General features: G+C 41.7%; 1 protein-coding gene across 2 annotated transcripts in view; it reads left to right on the top strand.

Annotated features, from left to right (window-relative positions):
* The window catches only part of macrod2 (mono-ADP ribosylhydrolase 2), a 446,660-nt gene that overhangs the window by 151,632 nt on the left and 271,527 nt on the right, over window positions 1-23,501 (top strand). The window lies entirely within an intron of this gene.

Below are 23,501 nucleotides of genomic sequence, written 5' to 3' on the forward strand. Positions count from 1 at the left end.
TAGGTCCACCTTGAATTTGTGCTATAATGTGCTTTTTATAGTGTGTTAGAAACAGCCCTGCTTTAAATGTCTCTGTCCTCTGCAGGATTAGTCCTGCTGTTAGGAACTATTTACAAGGTAAACTCACAGCATAAAGACATTTGTATCCTCTTCTTTTGTCTTTGTAGTGTGATTTAAATATGTGTTTAAGTAAGTATACTTAACTCTTATTTCAGTAGGTTTTGTTCAGGTCTTTGCAATCATACTCTTCATGCTTGCTTTTGGATTTGTTTTTAGATAATTACAGTTTTAAAATAAATCTTTTTTTGAATTTGCCCTCTTGCCTGAGCAGATGCGTCATTTTGTAAATTTCTCTTACTTAGTAAAGTTATGACAACAACTTTAAGTTACACATCCCAAGTATAATGGACTTCTAAGTTATGAATTAACAGTGCACTCTATGCTACCGCTCAAGTGTGCCTTGTCTTTATTAAATGTATAACCCAGTATACTGACTGTATTATATGCAAATAAGTCACAGCACTCCATATAACCCCTATCTATTTATTCTTTGCATTAACTAATAATTAAGTTTGTTCTTTGTTTTACAGGAAGAGTATGATCTATTATATCTCTGATGCAGTATTTTATCTTGAAGTATTTTTAATGGAAGTTGGTGACCATTACTTTATAGGCTATACAATTATGTCAAGCACAGTGACATCTCAGTGGAAAATGTCAGTCATTATATTGAAAAATGATCATGTGCGAAGTACTGTACCCCCATGCTGTCAGATCATTTCACCCAATTATTACAAATATGACGTCATTTAGAGGGCATTCCACTGAAATTAGCAAGACAAGGTCATCGTGTGAACTGCAGTTTGCGGTACCCAAATAGTGATAGAAATTACATTTCAGTGTAAAACCTCTCTCTAATGCCATCTAAGTCTCCCTCCTGCCACCACAGAGAACAGTTACCACGAACAACCCCTCTCCTGCAATCATTAATGATGGATGGACTAATTGATGCAGAATGATTGGGCCATTCATTTTAGCCTACAACAGTGGGTTCCATATTTAGGATTAGCACTGCATTATGATGGGGAGGGAAGAAGAAATGCTCAGGGATTCGATGAACACTAGAGGGAAAGAGAGACAGTGTGAGGAAGAATAGTAAAAAATGTTGAAACAGAAGAAGGGACAAGGCACTGAGTCATTATTAGCAGTGGGTCATTATTAGCAAGGCACTGAGTCATTATTAGCAGTGGTAACAACACTGGCCAGTTGTGTAATGTTAAGCTTATGAGACATATTAGACAAGCATTCCATGCATTTATGGGGAGGTGTTTAACCCGCAAATAAGAGCAAGCAAGAGAAGAATATAGCTCCCACGTGTCCTGGTATCCCTCTCTTAGCCTATGAATCATTCATCTCTGTCCCCATGTATAAATCAAGCTGCCGGCCGTTGCCTGCGGCAGTCATGTCATTAGCTAGTTGACGGCATCACTTGATCTCTGGCACTGCAGTGCAGGAGAGGGAAAGGGCCTTACTTTAAACAGCACATATATCAGCGTATCAAACTGTATGGAGCTCTCTGTGTCTGGCTGTGTGGTAGCAAGATTTGTTTGAGCGACCCAGGACCATTCAGAGACACTTGCTCAGAAAGACGTTTCTCCTCTGACACTCCGAGTTCGCGCTTTGCTATTAAATTGACAGTTTCCAGGAAACCACTCAGGAGTGTATATGAGCAGCAGTTTTAGAAAGTGTCTGTATAATGCATATTTTACGTATGTTGTTGATCGTCCTTGACAGCTGGATTTTCCCGCATGTGTAAAAAACGGTTTACACAGGCAGGAAAATCCAGCTGTCAAGTATAATTTCTTTACATTTAATTTGAATGATTTAATGATAATGCAGATTCCAAGCACTTTTGAAAAATAAAAGATCATTACAAGGCCATTGTTTACAGGATAAGTGTACTTTTTTCTTCTTTTCTTCTTAAAGCAATTCAACCTTTCTGGCATGTCGCACAGCACTTGGTAAAACAAATTTGAACATGAACAACTCTGCCTCCCTCCAAAGTCCTGCCTGACCATACTCTGTGATTGAAAATTGTACCTGAGATTATCAGTACCCTACCTACCTATTTTCAGTATACTTTTCCGACTGACACTGAGTCTAACTGCCTTTTGCAACTGAGGGGTCATTTGAGGTCGAGGACTTCACTGCTCCCGAGTATCTCCCACCTGTATTGAACCAGAGGACTGAGGAAGTCTGGAACCTTATCAGTTTGAAATGCTAGCTCTGCCAGCTGCAGCCCAAAACCTCAGGGCAGTAACCAAGCCTCAAGGCAGCTGAGGCTAGGGAGGCTCTGAGTGCTGTTATAGTTGGCTTGGTAAAGTACAGTGTTTTGAAATTTTTATAAAACTAGGATATGCTATTCTTGTTGTGTTAAAAGTTATGGTATGCACATTTTTGCATGCATTTTTTGTTGCGCATGTGTTTGAGTTTTCCTGAAAGGCAAACAACACAAACGTACAGTAGCCCATCTTGACTTCTCACAATCATTTTGTTATAAATAAATGTATGTGATACTGTTGTTGGGTCCTCTCCTTCCCTCTGGGTTGCTGCTGTAAACGTATTGCAGCTGCTTGTTTCCCTTTGTGTTTGACCTCTGAAGCTTCTCTCTCTTTCGCTCTCTCTTTCAGAGGAAACGATGGTGGCCTTTGACTTGAATCAGGAACAGGAAGAGTGATATTCTGCAATCCAAGAGCATATTGTACCTTTTGTGAATGTTTATCCCCACATAGTAATTCAAATGCTTTTGTACAACCAACCACTTGCACCCCAGTTTAAGGATCCTCTTATTGTGCATAAGTGAGAATAACACCACAGGGCTCAAGGAGGGGGCAAGGATCTGTCAATTTACTCTTCCACACTGCATCGCACATGGCCTCCCCCCAGACTCCAAACCCCCCTCTGTGCACCAGTATTTCTGGTTCAGTTGTTGAGATTTTAGACAACTCAAAGCATTACCAACCTCAATGTCAGAGTGCATTTGTGTCCTGCACAGACTTTGTTGTGGCTGTTTTGGGGGTAGATCCTCCGTTCTGCCTCTCCATGTTCGTTTGTGTGTGTGTGTGTGTGTGTGTGTGTGTGTGTGTGTGTGTGTGTGTGTGTGTGTGTGTGTGTGTGTGTGTGTGTGTGTGTGTGTGTGTGTGTGTGTGTGTGTGTGTGTGTGTGTGTGTGTGTGTGTGTGTGTGTGTGTGTGTGTGTGTGTGTGTGTGTGTGTGTGTGTGTGTGTGTGAGAATGAGTGAGTTTCTTATTCTGGGATAACTGGATGCTGAGCTGTCTTGTCAGTTGGCTCAGTGGTCAGTTTTGGTTCTGCTGCCCCCAGCACTGCAGGATGGAGTGATGAGATCTGACAGATGGGGGCAGTTTATAGCAGGGCACTACCCCAATCACGGCAAGGCAAATACAAGAACATCACAAAAAGGCTCAGAGAGCTTAGCCACATGCTCAAAAGATGATTCAGAGACAATTGACATGCCAATATACCAATCATATGAAACCCTGATATTTTATAGAGGCGTACTCGCTTTGCTGGCTGGAGAAATTCTTGCAAAGTATATATTAGGAAGACAGGACACTTCCAATAACAGACAGGTGTGACTAAAAGGTAAACCGAAACAGATAAAAGCACATTACAGGTTGCAGGTTTAGATGTACAACCTGAGTACTGATTATAATTCCTCAACAACAGGGTTCCCTCCATTCCATCTCTTTTGGTAATTTAACAGTGGTGAAGGTAATTGAGGAACCAATGGAGATCAATGCAAGTTAGCATTAGGTGCGTTTCCACTATGGTCGATTACCAGGATTGAGGTGGGTCTATCTCGCCAACAACGCTCCTAATTTGCATGTGAGTTGCTCAGGAGGCCGTTTGGCCGAGTAGAAAATGGCCCTGTTGGAGAGCAGGGCCTCTTTTGTTCCCTGAGATATACACGATTGCTGATTGGATGTAGCTCTCTGCGGGATGTGACGTGTGGTAGTACAGACACCACAACAATGCAACGAAGTAGAGCAGACACTTTTATCCAGTGGTGTAGTAGAACACAGAGCAGAAAATGATCTGTGCGTGGATTCTGGACCATGCAAGGCCAGGCAGAATAACCTTGTCCTAACATCCATTTAAAATCAAAAAAATATGTATACTGTATGCAGCACAAGTGCTTATGCTGAGCCTGGGTATGGATCTCACCTCCAGTCAACTGTGCTCCTAAATTACCTTTGCATGATTGGCTACTGAGCAGAATAGGAAATCCACTCTAATGATATATGTCATCTGGTAGGCATTTTAGGCACTGACCTCCGCCGGCTACCTAAGTAAGAGAAGAAACAAATGATCAAATCTCCTCTAGTCGATTAAAATCAAAAAAATATGTATACTGTATGCAGCACAAGTGCTTATGCTGAGCCTGGGTATGGATTGGTTCAGTATGGCACAGGATTGTTCTCTTTTGGTATACAGCTGCATTTTTGCGCGAACAATTGGTGGTAAGGAAGCTGCACTGACACTAGGAAGCACATTTTGTTTCATCACAACAGTCCCCAAATTACCCTCCATTTTGAGAGGTAAATGTACTACGTGCCATTCTAGTATGTTAACTATTGGTGGCTCATGGACCTTTACCTTGTTGCTTGCTGTGCAGCAGAGGTACACATACATGCTGAGGGCTCCTGGGATTTTGTGCTAGCTAAACATGGCATGCCTTAATTTCAATAACCACTATGCATCACAAAAGCCTGACAAAGAGAGCTGATTGCTCTCAAGTACCTAGTAGCGTTGGGGTGGTATGCATACTGTATATAGATCTGACACTTGAGTGTGCCACAGTTCGCTGATAATAATGAGTCTTTGAACTAGCTGTGGGCATAACGGAAGGATAATATTCACATGAGCATCTCTAAAGAGCTGGTTGGTAGCTGATTAGTGGCACTTATTGGACACTTTCTGTGCAGAGTCTGGCCTGCTGTGGTGGCCTTTTGCCAACTAGTAACAAACTGTCAAGCTTTCTGCATCTCTCATGGGGCAGCCTATTTAGCTGTGTCTGACAGGCCATTCGCCTACAAGTGAGGTTTCAGTCCAAGGAGGGCAGAGCAAGCTCCAGAGGAAAGCTGTCATCTTTTTGTCAGACCACAGGGAAGAGGAGGAGTTTGTCTCTCCCTCTCTTCCTCTTTCTCTCTCTATATATCTATCTATCTACTGTATCTTTCTTTTTGTGTCAGCCTGTTCCCCTGGTAAAGATCTTCACTTTCCCAGTGGCAGTTTGATGCTCCTCTCAGCGCAGCTGTGCAGAATAAACATGCGGGTGTAGGAGGATGAAACGCCAAGTGTCCCCTAGGTGCTGGGCCCATCGTCGTGTTAACCCCCTCTCTGTTGCCTCCTGAGGGCCACAGCAGCCATCCCAGTATGCTAGCTGAGAGTGACACTGAGACAGCCAGTTGGACTGAAGTGAAAGACGCTCCATGTGTCCTTCCTCAGGGAGAGATGAGCGTTTATACCACAGGGATGATGCCTACCACTCCACCTAATCCTCTTTTCCCAGACACTTCATTATCACCCTCACACTGCTGCCACAGTATGTGTATGCAGACAGATCTCTGAGGATAGCCACAGAGGATCATGAAAAGGTAAAGAGCGGAAGGAGTATTGGAGACGAGGGAAAACGGTAAGAAATATGATGGAGGAAGGTGGTTCGAAGAATGACAGAGGGGTATGCAGAGTAAAAAGTGTGGTGGAGGTGCAGAACAGATGTCAGACATCGTGGGTAGTAGTAAGAGGAAAACAGTTTGTGTTATATCTTCTCATTTTCCTTTGCACATTCATGTATTTTCAATACAGAATCAAGCACTAGGCAAAACTGAAACAGAGTCAGGGGAAAAAAGGTCCTTCCTTCATCAAACACCACACTTCATCAATATAGTATTTGTTTGACGAGCTTAGTTTAATAATGAGGATGTTTTGTAGGGTGAAAAATAATGTCAAAACAATTATACTGAACATGCCATCTATGTGTAGAAGTCTGCATATTTGAGTTTTTAGCATACATAAACCAATTAATATTGGTGCCTTTTTCTCTGTGTCATATGCAGAGGTGTCTGCTGGGAAGAAGATTAATTTCTGAGTGGGAGAGTGCAGCAAAGCTATTTGAGCCCACTGAAACATGTTGCTCTCTACTGTGAGACTCACATTAGCACATGCCATACTTGATGGAGGAGCATACTTAGCAGTAATAATGGGTATTATAGGGGGTGGTATCAAGACATTATTTTCAGAAAGCTCTAATTAAGCTTTTTGCTGTGGCTTTGGCATGTCCAGATTCATCGGGAATGCTTTCTTAGCCTCTGATAAACGTACTGCTTGCCAATCAGTTTGTTCTGGGCCTCCCATGCACAGGAAAAATAAACAAGTTCATCAAACAGTGTGAGACGGAGCTCCTCTCCACTAACTCTAGTCCTGGCCCTGATGAAACAGCAATCAGCTCAGTACCATAGGGAGCCATTGTGTTTACAGTTGGTGGGTGGATGGACTGCTGCTAGCTAGGGGAGATTAGACCTTTGAGACCAGCTGGGACATTCCCAACACCAGCCAGCTCCACCTATGAAATTGCAAACAAGACCCCATCCCCTTCCCCTCAACCTCCACGGCCATTGGAGTGATCGACACCACACTGACACTTTCCCAGGCCTCTTCAATCATCACAGTATTGGTAGAGGTTGTATACATGTGGGCGTGTGACTATGTTGGTGGTGGAGGCATGACGAGGCACACACAGATATAGTGCTGATCTCTGATTGTACCTAAAGTGTGTGTTTAACATCCCCCCCAAAAGGTCTAAATGTGGGGATGTTTACATTTCTCTAGCAACTTTATCTTTAACTGCTAGGGAAACTTATATTAGCTTCCTCAAAATTTGCAAGCGATGGCCCAAAGATCAGACACACTTGCTGTTCCAGAGTAGCTGTTTTCAGACTGTGTTCTGTTCACTACATAAAAGAATAAGCCTGAAGGAACTACTGCAGGATAGTGTGAATTTGAGCCTCAGCTGACAGCCCCTGGAACGTTTCTACCCCTCAGTGGGCAGAGGAAACCTCACCAAGCGTGACAATAACAGAATGCCAAAACATGGATTGGGCCAAATGAGCTGTGAACGCAAACAAAGTAGCGAATTTGTTCTGTGGCGTTTGAGGTGGACATGTGTCCCCCCAGCACATTAAATATTGCACACAGTCCTACTGACAGACAGGCAGGCAGTGAAAAAGGAAGAATAATTAAGGGGAGATAAAGGACAAGACAGAAGGTAAAGACAGCAAAACAAAGCAGTAATAACGATGTCAGTCCACAGATGTGTATGGTAATCTTTGAAATTGTTTTTGTGGGTATGCTATCCGTCTTGAGCCCACCTGAGATTTGTTATGCCTTATGGTACATTTTTGATCTCCACCAGCGGAGTGGTGGTTCTTTTCGCCATTCCCCTGAGAATTCCTTTTTTTGTCTGTTTACAACCTCAAGTTAACTTGTCTTACTATATGAGTGTGTCTGACTTATCTTTGAGTGTCTCTGTTTCTATGTGCTCTACATGTTATTCCCAGACCAAGGCCAGATGCCCACACTGTCTGTGCAATCCTGAGTGTGTTGCAGCTGTTAAATGTTTTATTTACTGAGCCTTGATGAGATAAGGGCTGAGTGTTTTGGAATGTCTGTCTGAGGACATCAGCATGCCTCTCTCGGTGTGTACGCTTCCTTTAAGTGCTGATTGGTCATTTGGCATCCATCCCCCAACACCTAAATGGACTCTTAGAGAAACTCAGGAAAGTCATAAACATAAGCAGTCGAAGTCAGGGCTAGAATGAAAGGAAAGAAAAAAAAAATCCTAATAATACACAACTCTTATGAATTGTTCCACTGGGCTATTTTACAAATGGATTTACAAACTTTTAAGTGTGTTGCTGTTTAGCTAGGAGCTTCACATTTTGTAGGGTTGGACTGCTGTGTGTGTATATTACTTTGTTTTACTCCCCTTCTTTCACCATGTGAGACTGAAGCGGACCAGTTAAGGAATCAAAAGGGCCAAACTGCATGGAAAATGGATCTGTGCTGGGTGGCTTGTTAATTCCCCGGCGTGCCTCCTGAGGTGAATCGCTCTTGATGCGGACGCTGCCTTTGATCATTCACAAAGCATGTCGCAGCAAGGTCTGCACCAGCACCCAACAGATGGTCATTAAATCATGCGTTTTATTTTACTGGTGCTTTTACATTCCTGCAAAATCTGTGTGCTTTTATTGCTGCCATTTAGGATGCATACCATGCTGATTAGACACATGCAGAGGCTTTTTGTGAGTATGCCAAAAGAGTTCATGGAAAAACAATGTGCATACTAATATTGCATTCATTCTAACTCAACACTCATGTTGTTGTTACATCAAGACATCAAGACTAGCTTGTGAATTTTTATCAATTCCTGGAGGTCTTCAAAGTACTCCAGTATGAGTATGTTTAAAAGAAAATCAGCATGCGTAGAAATGTGTTTAAGGTGTACACCTAATGTAAATAGCGTGCAGTGTTGTGTGGTCTGCTCTGAGGAGGGCTATAGTTTTAATGCCATCGAACCCTATAGAACCTAGTTCATAATCTGGGCAGTAATGGCAGATTTCTCACCTCCAGTCAACTGTGCTCCTAAAGCTTGTTAATCTTGGTGTCAGTCAGCGTCATGAAGACAGAAATGCCTAATTACCTTTGCATGATTGGCTACTGAGCAGAATAGGAAATCCACTCTAATGATATATGTCATCTGGTAGGCATTTTAGGCACTGACCTCCGCCGGCTACCTAAGTAAGAGAAGAAACAAATGATCAAATCTCCTCTAGTCGATTATAGTTTGGGTCTGAAGGCACAGAAGTGGAAAAATTTAGAGTACAATTAGGACTTATAGGAGATAATGACATTTTTTTTATACATAGAAGTTGTAGCAATTTGTGTACTATCTGCAGACTAAGGCAGTGGGCTTCAGGATTTTATAGAATCAAACTTCCAGTGGGTTTCTTTGTCTTAGCGTATATCTTGTTTTCATAAGCTCCTGAGTGTCATTGCAAAAATCTCAGACAGCTATTTACTTTAAAAAAAAAAAAAGTTTAAAATTATTAGCATTGACTGTTTGTCAGCAAGGTTTGTAACCCTCTGCATATATTCTTCTCATCTGCAGGCAGACACGTGTGTGCCTCCCTCCTTAAACCCGCGCCAGTTGGAATATGCATTAATTTGCATCAAATGTAAATGTTTATTGCAGTTCAAACTGCTGCAAACTAAATGTTCTGAAGCAAACACCCACACACACTCCTACATCAGATCATACTGTTGTTATTTTGTAGCCAGAATTGAGCTGCATCACATCCCCTTTGCAACTCCTTTTATATTAACAGGCTAGATGAGGGACAAAGGCTGTGTATTATATTGGCATGGGAGCCAAAGTTCCTGACATGGCAATTTGCTGTCTTTTCTTTTGGGTGTGTGGTGACAATAGGCTGCAGTGGGCTCATTCAGGTCCCCGTGTACTGCAGTGTGAAAGCAGCTTGGCTTTTTGCCCCTAGGGTCGGTGTGAGGATCTCAAACAGCACGACTGATGAGCACTAATCTTGCCTCCTCGGCAAACACAAGCCTTTCTCTGTAACCTTCAAGCCGTGAAACACAATTTACAGAGGTGGCGGGGGGTCGAGGGCCCCATGATGTCAACAAGCATTCGGGGGAGGGGTTTCAGAGTGTACACAACGCTCAGTCATAGCATTAACATGCACAGTCACAATCAACTGCCAAGGATAAGTAAAAAAGTTTTGATATTAATGACCCCCTGCCCCCTTTTTCAGCTCAGGATATTGGGGAGTAATTTGTATATACCATGAATATATTACTGTTGGGATACCTGCTTATTTGGTCATAAACTGACAAATGGTCATGTAAAAGACTCTATTGACACCAAAACTGTTTTGTTTGGCAATAAGCATTTAGTGATTATCTGTATTTTGCGAAAGTTGTTACTGACTTAAATAGAATTGTAACAGAGGATAGTTAGATAGCACGGTTGCACATGTACGAGCATGAGTGTGCGCACAAGACCTACGGCGGTTCTGACGGATGACGAGGGAGGGGGGGACAAGTACCCTAAAGCACGGGGCACGGTACGGACGGACAGCTCTGAGCCGACGTCTGTGTGAATGGGAAAGCCAGCTACAAAAAAAAACATGTAATCTCAGGGCGCACTCACACTGTCCTTCCGCGCCGGGCCAAAACAGGTTTTACGGGTAAAGCCTAGCTCGTTTGACCAGTGTGAGTGCAACCGCTCCGCGCCTAGCTGCGGCCAGCTGGCCGTCCACGGCCCGTTTGAGAGAGGTGGGCTTTTGTAAAGCCTGTTTGCACATGTATGAGCACGAGCGTGCGCACGTGTACGAGCACGAGCACAACGCCTACGGCGGCTCTCACGTCATTTAATGTGCGCCTGTTCGGACATAACAAAAAAAAAAAAGATGGACCATGCGCTGACATTTAACAACAACAACAATGGCGGCGATAGGGTTCACGTTGGTGTGATGCGGAGGTGGAGTGTGTACTGCAGATTTGGTTGGATGAAAATATTCAATAACAGTTGGACAAGACGCACAAAAACTCCTAGGTCTATGGAAAGATTTGTAAACAAAGCGACGCATCGCGATGACGTCATCAATGCATGTGACGTGTTACGGCGTGATGACGACGTATGGACAGGCATGAAGCATTTGCGCGAGGCCCAGGCAGTGTCAGTACAAACTGGCTGGCCAGCGGGGGGAGAGGGAGAGGGAGGGGGGGACAAGTACCCTAAAGCCCAATGCACGGTGCGGAAGGACAGTACGAGTGTGCCCTCATGCAGTCCAATATAACAGCCGTGTACTGAATACCAATTTGTAAATCTGATCCAATGTTGAAATTCCAGTGGTTTTTTAAACTGTCATAAAGATGTTGATAATCTCTATGGTAGTTTTTGAGATTGTGTTGTTACTGTTGTTACTTTTGCTTGAATTTTATTGTAAGACTCTCTTATCTTACCTTCTCTTCCCCCACATATGCAAATAAGGGTAGAAAAACTTTAGAAACACTATGAAAAAATACTATACAGTATAATGCAATTCCATTGCAATTCCCCATTGCATTCTAAGTTATGCAAATGCGTTTATTGCAGGTCTTTTATATAGATTGTGCCTCCATGTGCATTGTGAGATGAGTTTGTTTTACCAGTGTCAAGTAACATAACACCTGATTATAGAATCAGAAAGATTTGAACCAAATACTGTCTGTGCGAATACGGATATTGAATGTTTCTAAATAACTGTCTAGGTGTTCTGTAATGAAGTAATGTAGTTCTGTTTTTTTCCAAGAAATCTGTTAATTAGAGTTATAGATATGGTCTTTATAAATAAATGAGACCTATCACATGTTTGGATAAGTACTAATTAAAGTTGCAATAGACAAGATTTTTGCTTTATCATTATGGAGTAAATGTTGATTGCACAATGTAATAGCTATAGAACAATGACATAATCTGTGTTTGGATTGGTTCTCTATAAGCCTCACTTTCACTGCAATTCTGTCTGCTAGCAAGTACCATCTCCTTGGAAAACTTACTTATAGACTGCATCACTGCCTACCAGAGAGCATTTTGCTAAGAGGCAACTCAACATAAGAGCTTACAGTAGCTATAATCAGGTACCAGAAATGGCAGACGATGGAACAACCAGAGTAGGCTAAAGTAGAAACTCTACTTGGCAAAATAAAAAGAGCGCTGCTGACAGAGGAGGCAAAGAAGCTGAGGAGGGAAAGCGATTAAAAACAGTATAGGCTGCAAGCGATAACCACTATGCATCACAAAAGTGATAACCATATATGAACAAGTAACGCATTGATCCAGTTCAAATCAACAGAGAGGACATATTATAACCATTCCTGTTGCGCAGTGTGTTTTGAAACAAATGCATGTTTTAGGTTTTACAATTGTGGTACCAACAGATAATCTTCAGCATATCCATTTAGCCTTTTTTTTTTTTTTCTCGAACTAACCATCTTGTTGAGGAATTTGTGTTAACTCCTTATTTGATATTCATGAAATTGCCTGCACCTGCATATATCTGTTAGGAACTGCACTCCCCTCATGGAGCTAATACTGGAGTTGATTAAAGAATTGAAATGGTCCATTTAACCCCTAACGCAGGCGAGGCCTACCTGTGTGATAGTACCATTACTTTGCAGTAATTCCTGCAGGCAGCAGATCGAATTGATCCTCTCTCAGCCATCAGGAAGTTTTAGTGCTGCTATGTGTGTGCTCAAAGCCCAGTTTAATAAAGCCAGCCGGTCACGAGCCGTTAAAGCAGAGGAGAACAATAAATAAACAGACCTGCTCTACTACTTCCTCCTGCTTCCCTCACCTCCAAACCTTCATCCAGCTATATGGTGGATGTGCTCCATGCAGAGAATCCAGCATCTCCTCATGACTGGCTTATAGCCGGAGGTAAGCACTGGACCCCTAAGTGCTAGCATTCGGATACCACGGCAGGGTACTCACCCTTTAAGGGTGCACTCACACTGTCCATCCGTATCGTGCCTCGTGCTTTAGGGTACTTGTCCCCCCCCCTCCCTCTCCCCCGCGACCCAGGCCTGTTTGTACTCACACTACCTGGGCCTCAACGCTAATGCTTCTTGCCTGCCTATACGTCATCACACCGTAACACGTCAAAAGTCACACGCATTGATTGACGTCATCGCGATGCGTCACTTTGTTTACAAATCTTTCCATAGACCTCAGAGTTTTTGTGCGTCTTGTCCGGCTGTTTTTGAATATTTTCATCTGACCAAATCTGCAGTAAACACTCCACCTCCGCATCACACCAACGTGAACCTTTCCCCACCATTGTTTTAAATGTCCGTGCATGTTCCGTCCTTCTTTTTTCTATGTCCGAACATGCGCACTTAAAATGACGTCAGAGCCGCCGTAGGCCTCGTGCTTGTGCTTGTGCTTGTGCTTGTGCTTGTGCTTGTGCTTGTGCTCGTGCTCGTGCTCGTACACGTGCACATGCTCGTGCTTGTACATGTGCTAATGTCCTTTACAAAAGCCCACCTCTCCCAAACGGGCTTGCACTCACACTGGTCAAACGAACTAGACTTTAGCCGTGAAACGTGCTTGGGCACGGTACGGATGGACAGTGTGAGTGTGCCCTAAGATGGCTTGATTGTCTCCTTTATGAAACAGAAACACACCTTTTTTTTTATCTAAAATGACATGCTGCATAGAACATGGAGGTTTTTATAAGTATTTTCATACACATAAGTAGGGTGGTAGGAATACTTTATGAGCAAACCGGGCAACACAGGCCATCAGCAAGGCAGATTGATGTTGAGGGGCCTGGCCAATTGGATATAGAGTTTATCTGCTGCATGCTTTGGAATCTAATCACGAGTGCCAGGTGAGGAAGTGCAGCCACAGATGAGCCACTAACGCACACCATCACACTTGTATTCAACAAATGGTGAGGAATTTCTCTCTGTAGGGTTGAGACAGACGATAAGACAGCCTCAGACAAGAACTCTCTTGCTCCATAGATCTATCTTTCAGGGAGAGCTAAGAGGAATGGAATGAAAGGAGACAGTGGGAGAAAGCATTAGAGAGAGAAGGACTGAGAGAAGGTTAGCTATAGAAAATGTGAAGGAATGATCTCAGATAATTAATCTCTTGGCCTGTTTTTTGCATTGTTGATTCTCCACGCTGTGGTTGGAGTTCTGACCTGATACTTTGTTTTCCTCTCTGTGGTCGGCTTTGGTCAGCCAGTGGCTTCCATAATCACAACGCTATGTATAAATAAGTGAGTTGCAAAACACTTTTCATTGTTGAATGGATTTCACACTCACAAAGCACCCTATACATACATGTTAACCCAAAGTTTACACGCAACTCAGCACCACTGCAGATGGCAGGGCTTCAGTTCTGCGCATGCAGTCTCTCAAGTAGTCTATATTATATTATTTGAATCAAACAATGGGGAGCGTACCGTGCCCCAGGCTTTAGGGTACTTGTCCCCCCCTCCCTCTCCCCCCGCTTGCCAGCCCGTTTGTACTCACACTGCCTGGGCCTCGCGCAAATGCTTCTTGCCTGTCCATACATCATCACGCCGTAACACGTCACACGCATTGATTGACATCATCGCGATGCGTCGCTTTGTTTACAAATCTTTCCATAGACCTAGGAGTTTTTGCGCGTTTTGTCCAAATGTTTTTGAATATTTTCATCCGACCAAATCTGCAGTAAACACTCCACCTCCGCATCACACCAACGTGAACCTTTCGCCGCTATTGTTGTTGTTAAATGTCAGCGCATGGTCCATCTTTTTTTTTTTCTATGTCCGAACAGGCGCACATAAAATGATGTCACATCTCTCAAATGGGCCGTGGACGGCCAGCTGGCCGCAGCTAGGCGCAGAGCCGTTGCACTTACACTGGTCAAACGAGCTAGGCTTTACCCGTAAAACCTGTTTTGGCACAGTGCGGAAGGACAGTGTGAGTGCGCCCTCAGTTTCACCTGCATGCTGTGCTACATCTTTATTTGTAAGGCACTAGTGTCTTAATTGATATACCTTTTTAAGGTATAGCCCATCACAGCCCAGAGTCCTGCATATGGCATCCATCGAGTATCAGTCTGACAACGATTTATCCTCTGGGGGAAATGTCCAATATTTCGAGAGTTCCGTTGTCCGTAGTCAGCTGATATTGAGCCAAGACTTCTTCTTCGATGTGCCAGGTCCGATTAACAACCTGAGACGTATTGATAAAGGTGGAGTTGAGAGGCACTGTTACTATAAACAGATATCTGAATGAATGTAGTTATATAAAATTGTCATCAGATTATAGCTGATGGTTTCCAAGGTTATACTTTGGCCAATTAATTCCCCTTCTTTTTCTCTCCACATGGTTTACCTTCATACAACCAAAGTCTGCTCAAACATGATTGTTCAATACTACTTTGATTAAAAACAGAAACTAATGGAAACTAGAATACTTTCGGTACCAACATTTTGTCTCTCTGTTTATATATTCTGTATTCAAATGCATATATGCGTTTATAGAGATTAGGTGATGAATATGTGACCTGTAGATATGTTAGTGCATGGTCATAAGCTCATGCAGGTGGTTGAATATAATCTTTTTTGTTAAGCAGCACACAGGGACAAGTAACAAAAAACAGGGCTATTTTTTGTATTGCTCTGCGTTGGCGATAGCCGTGGCCGGCAGGCATTTTCTTCTGTTCTTGTGAATGTGATTTCTCAGGAACCCTTAAGGGAATGTCTTCAAATGTAGCAGAAATGTAGACTTCAAGGTCAAAGGTCAAGGTCACGTGTCTGTTACATTTTCGTGAAAATTATACCTCAGGAACGCCTTTAGAGATTTTCTTCAAAGTTGGCAACAATGTCCACTTTTTCGCAGGAATTAACTGATTAGATTTTGGAGGTCAAAGGTCAAGGTCACTGTGACCTCATGTCTCTCCTATTCTTGTGGATGTGATATCTCATTAACCCTCAGAGGGAATGTCTTCAAATTTGGCAAAGATTTCTGCCTGGACTCAAGAATGAAATGATAAGATTAGGTTATTTGCATTTTTGGCAACAACAGTATTGATGACATTTCGTATCATCATGTTTCCGTCCATTATTCAGCAATATTACTCAGGAACAGAAGGGGAGACATTGATCGATTACTGAATTGGTGACACTAATCTTGAAGCTGTCATGATTGTGTAAATCTTTTGTGATGCCGGGTTGAAGATGTGTGTGAAGCATCCACGTTTCACCAAAAAAGTTAACCAATACCTTTTTTTAAATTCCTTAAAGTTATTTACCACATATACTATGATGTAAGTCTGCATGGAGACTGATGTAAACTGTAATTGAACTCTTTGTTTGATTAACAGCACAGTGTTAATTCTAGTTTTATTTGGTTTTGTTGTGTGGTTTTCACCATACAAATTAAAATGGATGGCTGCAGTGGTTTCTAACTCTCACTGTTGACCTGGGCGGTATGTGTAGATCACCACATGTTTCCTTTGGTACACATGAAGCTGCCAGCTGCTTTAGCTTCACCAGGAGGGCGTATTGCATACAGAGGTTCACGACATCCCCTCAAGAGCCCACCACACTGGAGCCCTGACCAACCAATAGGAGACACAGTGCAGTGCCAAGGACATGATCCCTTGCTGGCTTTCCACCCACATATACTGCCAAGTGTGTTTGACAGAGCACTAATCCAAGCCAGAGGCAAGAAACACAAAGTCTTAACCCCTGATTCTTGATTCCCCTCTCAAACCTCTCTGTTTTTTGTATATCAGTTTATCACCACATACTGCAGCCCTTCCCTTATACATATGACAGAGAGCCCTGACAGGAAAATAAAGCATTGGAAACACAACAGTGATGTTCTATTCCGTTTTGGATTTTGAAAACATTTTGTAGCCAAAAATGTTGTTGTTGTGAGCTGTTGCTTATTTGTACTTGACTAGTTCATTTAGAGGTTACTAAGTTTGTGTTCTCTCAATAAATGGATATGATTAATAGTGAATAACCCATACCACTGTGTAAATAAAAAAATATGAACTTTGAACTGTCATTTTTAACCAGTAATATATTATATAATTTTCAGTAGTCTTTGGTCATGGCATATTCTTAATGAAAACTGTTTGATGATGCCTAGGCTGTTTTTTTTATGTGCAGCCTCTCACCAGGCATCACAAGGAAGATTTCATGTATGGAGGCAGTAAATCACTGTCAAATTGCCCTCCATAATTTGATTGTGACGAGGAGTTAGCACATTATTCCGAATTGTAAATGTTACCAGAGATTACAAGATTACAAATAACACAATATACGGTAAACAAGCATCTCCTTATATAAGGACACATGCAGTAGTATCTGCTGTATTTTGAAACATAACTCTCTTTATTGTGATATTACAACACCAATATGAAAAGACAAACACAGGACTTTCACCCAGGAGACCGCAGTTCTTTTTCCGTTTGTGTCCTGATACAAACTTACTTATTTTAACTCACATATTTTAAATTCACATGGTTAACCATGTGTTTTCCATGTTTATAAGCATAAGCATCTGTTTGACGCAAAGGGGTACCCAATGCATTGACAAGTGACTCCAAGATATCGTGCCATAGAATTGAGAGATAATCAACAAAGGGAAGAAACCAGCTTTACAAAGCCACCATTTTAATTTCTCCCTAAATTTTACAGTGGACCTGCACTTGCCATATGAAGTCCTGTTTTTTTTTTTTTTTAGCCTTGATGACATTTCTAAATGATTAGTAGTCTGAATTATTTCAGTGTTGTTGAAAAGCTACCCTAAAGCTAAAATTGGAATTTCATTGCATTAGCTTCAGTTGCTTGCTCTGATTTGTGATGTTTCATGCCTTGAATTCCATTTCTTTCACCCTCTGTTTAGCAGTGTGTTATGGACACAGTTGTAAATCTCAAGAGAAAAAAAGGCCCTTCGTCTAATATACAGTAGTTGTCAGAACTTGTCAGCATGCTATGCTGTGTACTAGCACAGCATACGGACATCATCAACAATATCACTTGTCCGGTCTTACTGTAAAGTGTACAAAGTGAGTGAGTGTTAGAGGTCATGAGAGCAAGGATGACCTCTTCACCTGGTTAGAGACAGAGCCATAAGATCTCTCCAGGGAAGGCCTGTTGGACATGTCTCTATCTCCTCTGTCTGTCCGGCATTCCTGCCCTTCACCACCCATCCACACAACCTCCCGGCTCCCGTTGAACTGACGACCCCAAAGCTTGGGGTGCTATGCCATCCATTTGCCAACAGGGAGATTGTTTTTCAGCCCTTGAAATTTTAGCCTGGAAGATCAATGTTGCAGCTGGCCTGAACAATCCCACTTCAGGGCACAGAGGTCTAGAAGGGGGTGAGGTCAGGGTCTTCTCCCAGGCTCCCTGTGGTGTGTTTAGGGAAAGATAGGACTCTCTGGAATCACTCTTTCCTCTGACAGCCACGGTTTAGTCTTTAACTATGGCATGATAAGGCTGGCTATCCCGGTTGATATTTTTAGGTCCTTCTAGCTATCAACCTTTAGCTATAAACGGCTCATGAACAGCTCAGATAACGTCTTTGACCAATAATATAAAGATTGTTTTTACTGTGCTTAGGCTGGGTAATTCCCAAACATTGTGACATTACCCTCTTTTTCTCATTAACTAATCTTTGTCAGAGGAGATGAAATTGGAGAATCTGTGTAACACACACGCACACACACACATATACACACACACACACACAGACACACACACACACACACACACACACACACACACACACACACACACACACACACACACACACACACACTCTCACACACACACACTGGACTAAAGCAGAGCGATTTCATGCTTTCAACTTCGTAATGGCATTATGCAAAATACCATTAGCCTGGAAAGGACACTCCAATGTGTGGAAGCAGGTCAAGCACTCATTTCAAACAGGGAAATCTGTGAACACAAACAGACATGTCTTCCTTACTCTCGGCTTTGAGAGACAATTAGGAGGGAGAGATTTCAGCCAGAATGATGGTGAGCAAAGGTTTTTTGTAATTAATGGTCATTGTAAGTTTTGTTGAAGAAACACACTAGACTGGAACATCTAGTGCTCCCATACAATATTTCCCATTCTCCTTTCACTCTCTTACCTTCTATCAGCCCCACACACTATTTCGGTAATTATGGCATAATGGAAGGTCTTTGTTTGCTCAGGTGCTGGTCCTTTACAATGGACGGATAATGGAGGAACACTTTAGAGACAGATGCTTCCTCTTTATCACACTCCTCAGTGTGACCCTCTTAGGAAGCAAAGAGAGGGAAACGGAGCACAAGATCACTTAAACCAGCTAGGCTGTACGAAGTCTTTTTGCATTTAAATTTGCTTGTTTACATGCATAAACGTTAATCTGACAGCTGTTTTCATTTACTAAAAGACTAGAGGACTTTAAAAATGGTATAGCACTGCCTGTTGCCCATGCTGACCACACTGATTTGCATAAATCAATCAACTTTTGTTTAGCACAGTTAATGATAGGTATCCCCACAACTCGATGAATGTTCAATAACATAAGCATAAAACATAAACAGCCATGGACCTGGGCAGCAGCAAACAGAGGCATATTTGCTGCATGGCACACTTTTTCGAGGAGTGTTTATTAGTTATGGGTCACCTTGAAGGCAGAAGAGAGTATGGAGGGCAATCAATAGCTAAGCCAATAAGGAAGCAAGAGGCTAAGGTTAAGAGGGTAATCCTTGATGGTAAAGCAGAAAATCTATAAAATAAATGATTTTTCCACTCATGCAGGGTCGAGGAAGCTATTTATTGGAACAAGTTCCAGCACACACATTGTGTTATACCAAAGTGAAAAAGAAATAGACAAAAACTATGCAATTCAACTTGAACACATGGCAATTTGCAGGAAGCAATACCAAAAACCATTACACCATGTCTTTCTAAATCCTTCACAAAAGTTTCAACAATAACAATATCTCAAAAGATACAGCTCTCATAGTTTCGATTCCAGCAGGCAGCTGTTTGTTAAGAGAACAAGCTGTAAAACCGACTGTACCCTGTCCAGCAGGCAGAAAGACACAGTTAGCGACTAGCTGGTTAACATCCTGGAGCTTTTAGCAGTTATAGAGACAGATATTTCTCTCAGGAATTGGTAGAGACCAAAAACAAAGCTGGTCACTCATCAGGTAGCCAAAAACAAAAACTCAAAAACCCAGCTCCAAATGAATGATAATGTTGCTCCATAACTGCTGAATGCATAACTTCCCGTTACCCGTTATGCAGGAATTTAAACTTCCAGAAAATGATTTCAATTAAAATAATTTCCAAACTTTATGTGGTTTACAGGTACTGTACCTACAGGTCTTTTTGTTGACTACTTAAATAACTTAGATAATACATAGCCCCCTTCACCCCTATTATACATCCAGAATACCTATGTGACTGTGGAAAAATATGCAAATCACCATAAATTCTCACTGATTTACCTGAAATTTGCAAAAGATTTATTCTCGACGTTTTACTGGCTTCATACAGAAGCTGTGGCCTTTTTCTTATTGTCCCCAACATAGTTAGCATACGTTTCAGCTGTTTTTATGAGTGAAAGAAAAATCAAATGTAATTTTATGAACATTCAGTCCTTTGGCCATGTCTAATACCACCCTCATGCCCTGATTCTCTTCAGGTGCTTCCCTAGGGTCATATTACAGACTTAGCTGGACTGTGCATCACATGCTGCCAATATTTTGATACCATACTTGCCCGGTTTGTTTTGGTTAGTATTGTCAGAAGGAACAGCACCCACAAAATGCAACAAGTGAAGAAAGGGCAATCACTGCACCCACTTGTCCCATACATCTTGTGTCGCTCCGGGTTTGTTCACAAAGTGCATGACACTAGTGTAAACATGGGAAGTCGTCAGAGACTTGGTACCTTGAAATATTGCTCTTCCAATGGCAGCATTCCAAAGGCTTGCTGTTGCTTCGCCTTTTGACTTGGACACTCTTGCCAACATGAGCAACCCAATGTAGGTTTTGCAAGTCTTTCCAGTGTCCCCATATAGTGGGGAGAGGGACCATGATAACTTTCCATTTTTGGAAGGTAACGTGAGGCTAAAAAAAGGACATAATTGGCTGGTGGTGAATGAGACCCTTTGGTCAACCCCATATATATACAGTATATATATATATATATATATATATATATATATACACAAACACACATACACTGTATGTTTACGTCTCCTGTGTTGTGTGAATTATGCTATGTCCTCACAGGAACCATATTTACCCTACCCCATTTCATGTGAACTATTAGGGGTTCACACACTACTACAGCTATACTTAATGCAGTTTAGGGTCCTAAAGATTATAAAGTTCCATGTGATAAAAATGTGTGTAAAAAGTTAATATTGCTTATATGTTTTATACAGCTAAAAACATCCTGAGGTCATATTGACTCAAATGAACACAGATGTTTACAAAATAAAGACAGGATACTGAAAATATATCATCATGTTAATATTATGGTTATCCCATTGGCCCTATTAAATTAGGAAAAGTAATGAAATATGAAGAAAAAAAAGAAACATATATAATTGGGCATCCACCCAATAGCATCCACCCAATAGCATAAATGTAACAAAAACAGTACAAGGCCACTCTCTTGCTGCTGGTCTCTGAACAGATCACAACGTAAATCCATTTTTGGGTAAATGCCTTGCTCAAAAATAACTTGATGGTAATTGTCAACAGAGGGCTGATCATTACTCATGTCACCATATTTTCCCAGCCAGCTGGGGAATGTGAATTGGTGACCTCCAAGACACAATGCTGCTCATCTAACCTCGAGACTGTTGCCTGCCATGATAGAAAATGTAATTTCCAGTCCAATGATCACTAGCTTTTATGTGTTCACTATTAATGCTAGCATTAGCAGCACATGTATTACTAGAACTAAGCAGTATCTGGCTTTACCTGAAGTCTTAAATACCCAAAAGGATGGTGCCTTCTTTTTTTTAAAGCATGGATTTTTTTTTTGTACTGAGTTTTTAATTGAGCAGTAGGGATGAGGCACTAATGGTTTTTACAGCAGTATACGTTAAGTGCTTCAGCATTTGAAGTCTGACCTGTCAGTGAAAGCAACAGGACAACATTTTCCTCAGTAAATAATTAACATTGCCATTCTCCCTTTCGCTATGCTTGGTGCATATTGATACAGGCAATTTGTTGTCTCATCCAAGCACTCAGGTTTCATCTGTTAAACGAACACATGGCATACACAATGAAAAATGGCCACAACAAAAGCTTGTTAGAGAAGCTACAAAAAACGTATTTCCCCCATGTTTACTTATAAGACACAACGGCCTGTGATATAGTGGATACTGCAGTCATCATCACGCTACAAAACAGGTAGTTTTGTACTAGCATGCCGACTAACCACAGGATGACAAAACAAAATATGTTTCCAAATCTGCAGAGAGACATCATGAGTCACCGCAGCTCATGGCTGGTTGAATAATCAAAGCACTACAAAGAAGGCCATATCTGGACATATCAACATAGATACAACAGAAACTAGGTGGAGGCCCTGAACGTCAGAAATGATTAATTTCCTTTGATAGGGATGTGCATAGTTTGATCTACAGCATGTTTTTTTCACCTTATCCTTACAAAATCCTACTAGGGCACTCTCAGAATTACTACTGACATCAACATATTCAATAGCTGAAAGAAATCATCAGATAGTAGCCGCATGCTGGCATTGATTTCAGTTTTCTGGATAGTAATTATCAACTCCAACAACAAATTACAACTGTAGCAAAGAAGAACCACAGCTTTCTTCTGTCTCTGTCAGCGAGGATGACACATGCTAGACAAGCCTTGTCTCTCTGTCGTTTTTTTTTTTTTTTTTAACTCTCTGTCTGACCGGTCGCATGTGTTTTCCATTTTACTTCCAGGGAAGTGTTTTGTTCTGCAGGCTGAGTGACCAGTCTGCAGCTGACTGTCAGCTCCTGTCAGTCGCAGCATCAGTGAGTAGCTGGGTGTCTTTTCGTGCTCCAGTCAGCTCACTGCCTGAGATGGTTGCTTCCACTCCACAAAGCCTAAGCTCTCAAACATCCCATTAGCACCTGCTAAGTCAACCCGAAACTTTTTGAGGCCGGTCTGACTTTGTGCATGTAATTATTCTCTCTCTTGCTGTTTAAACCCAAAGACCTCTTATTCCCTGTAAAGGCAATTGGCTAGGTCATAGAAGATTACTGACTTAACTTTCTTTCTCACTCATTAGCAGTGTCATTCAAATGAAACAAAGCCTTAAACTTAAAAGTCGATACTACTTCTGATTTTTTTCCTCGTCAGTCCATATATGAAAATTAGTGTTGAATTTATTCTGACATAATTTGTGTGTGTTTAAATATAAACACCTAAAATGTTCTGCAGACATATTGATTGTTATCTTATAGTTTCAGAGCTTCTTTGCGATACTTAAAACATCTTTCCCTCTGCAGCCCTTAGGGATTTGAACCTTCAAATCAGCTTCAACTGGAAATTATATAATATGCCTTTATGGTTCCTTTCAATGCTGAGATATACATTATAAGGCATGGAATCTGAAATTTTAAGGTTTTGTGGTTTATTTTCATGCTTTAGCTATCAGGCTACATGGAATGATGTATTTGATGAAACCCAGTTTGTAAGGTAGCCTGCCTTTATTACATAATAATAGATAACCTCTTGCACTGCTACACACTGTACTGCAGATCCTTTGTTTGGTATGTTAGTAGCAAAGAGGATAATTATCATGAATTGGAGACTAACAGTGCTT

The sequence above is a fragment of the Echiichthys vipera genome, assembly GCF_963691815.1.
Source record: "Echiichthys vipera genome assembly, chromosome: 11".
NCBI lineage: Eukaryota > Metazoa > Chordata > Actinopteri > Perciformes > Trachinidae > Echiichthys > Echiichthys vipera.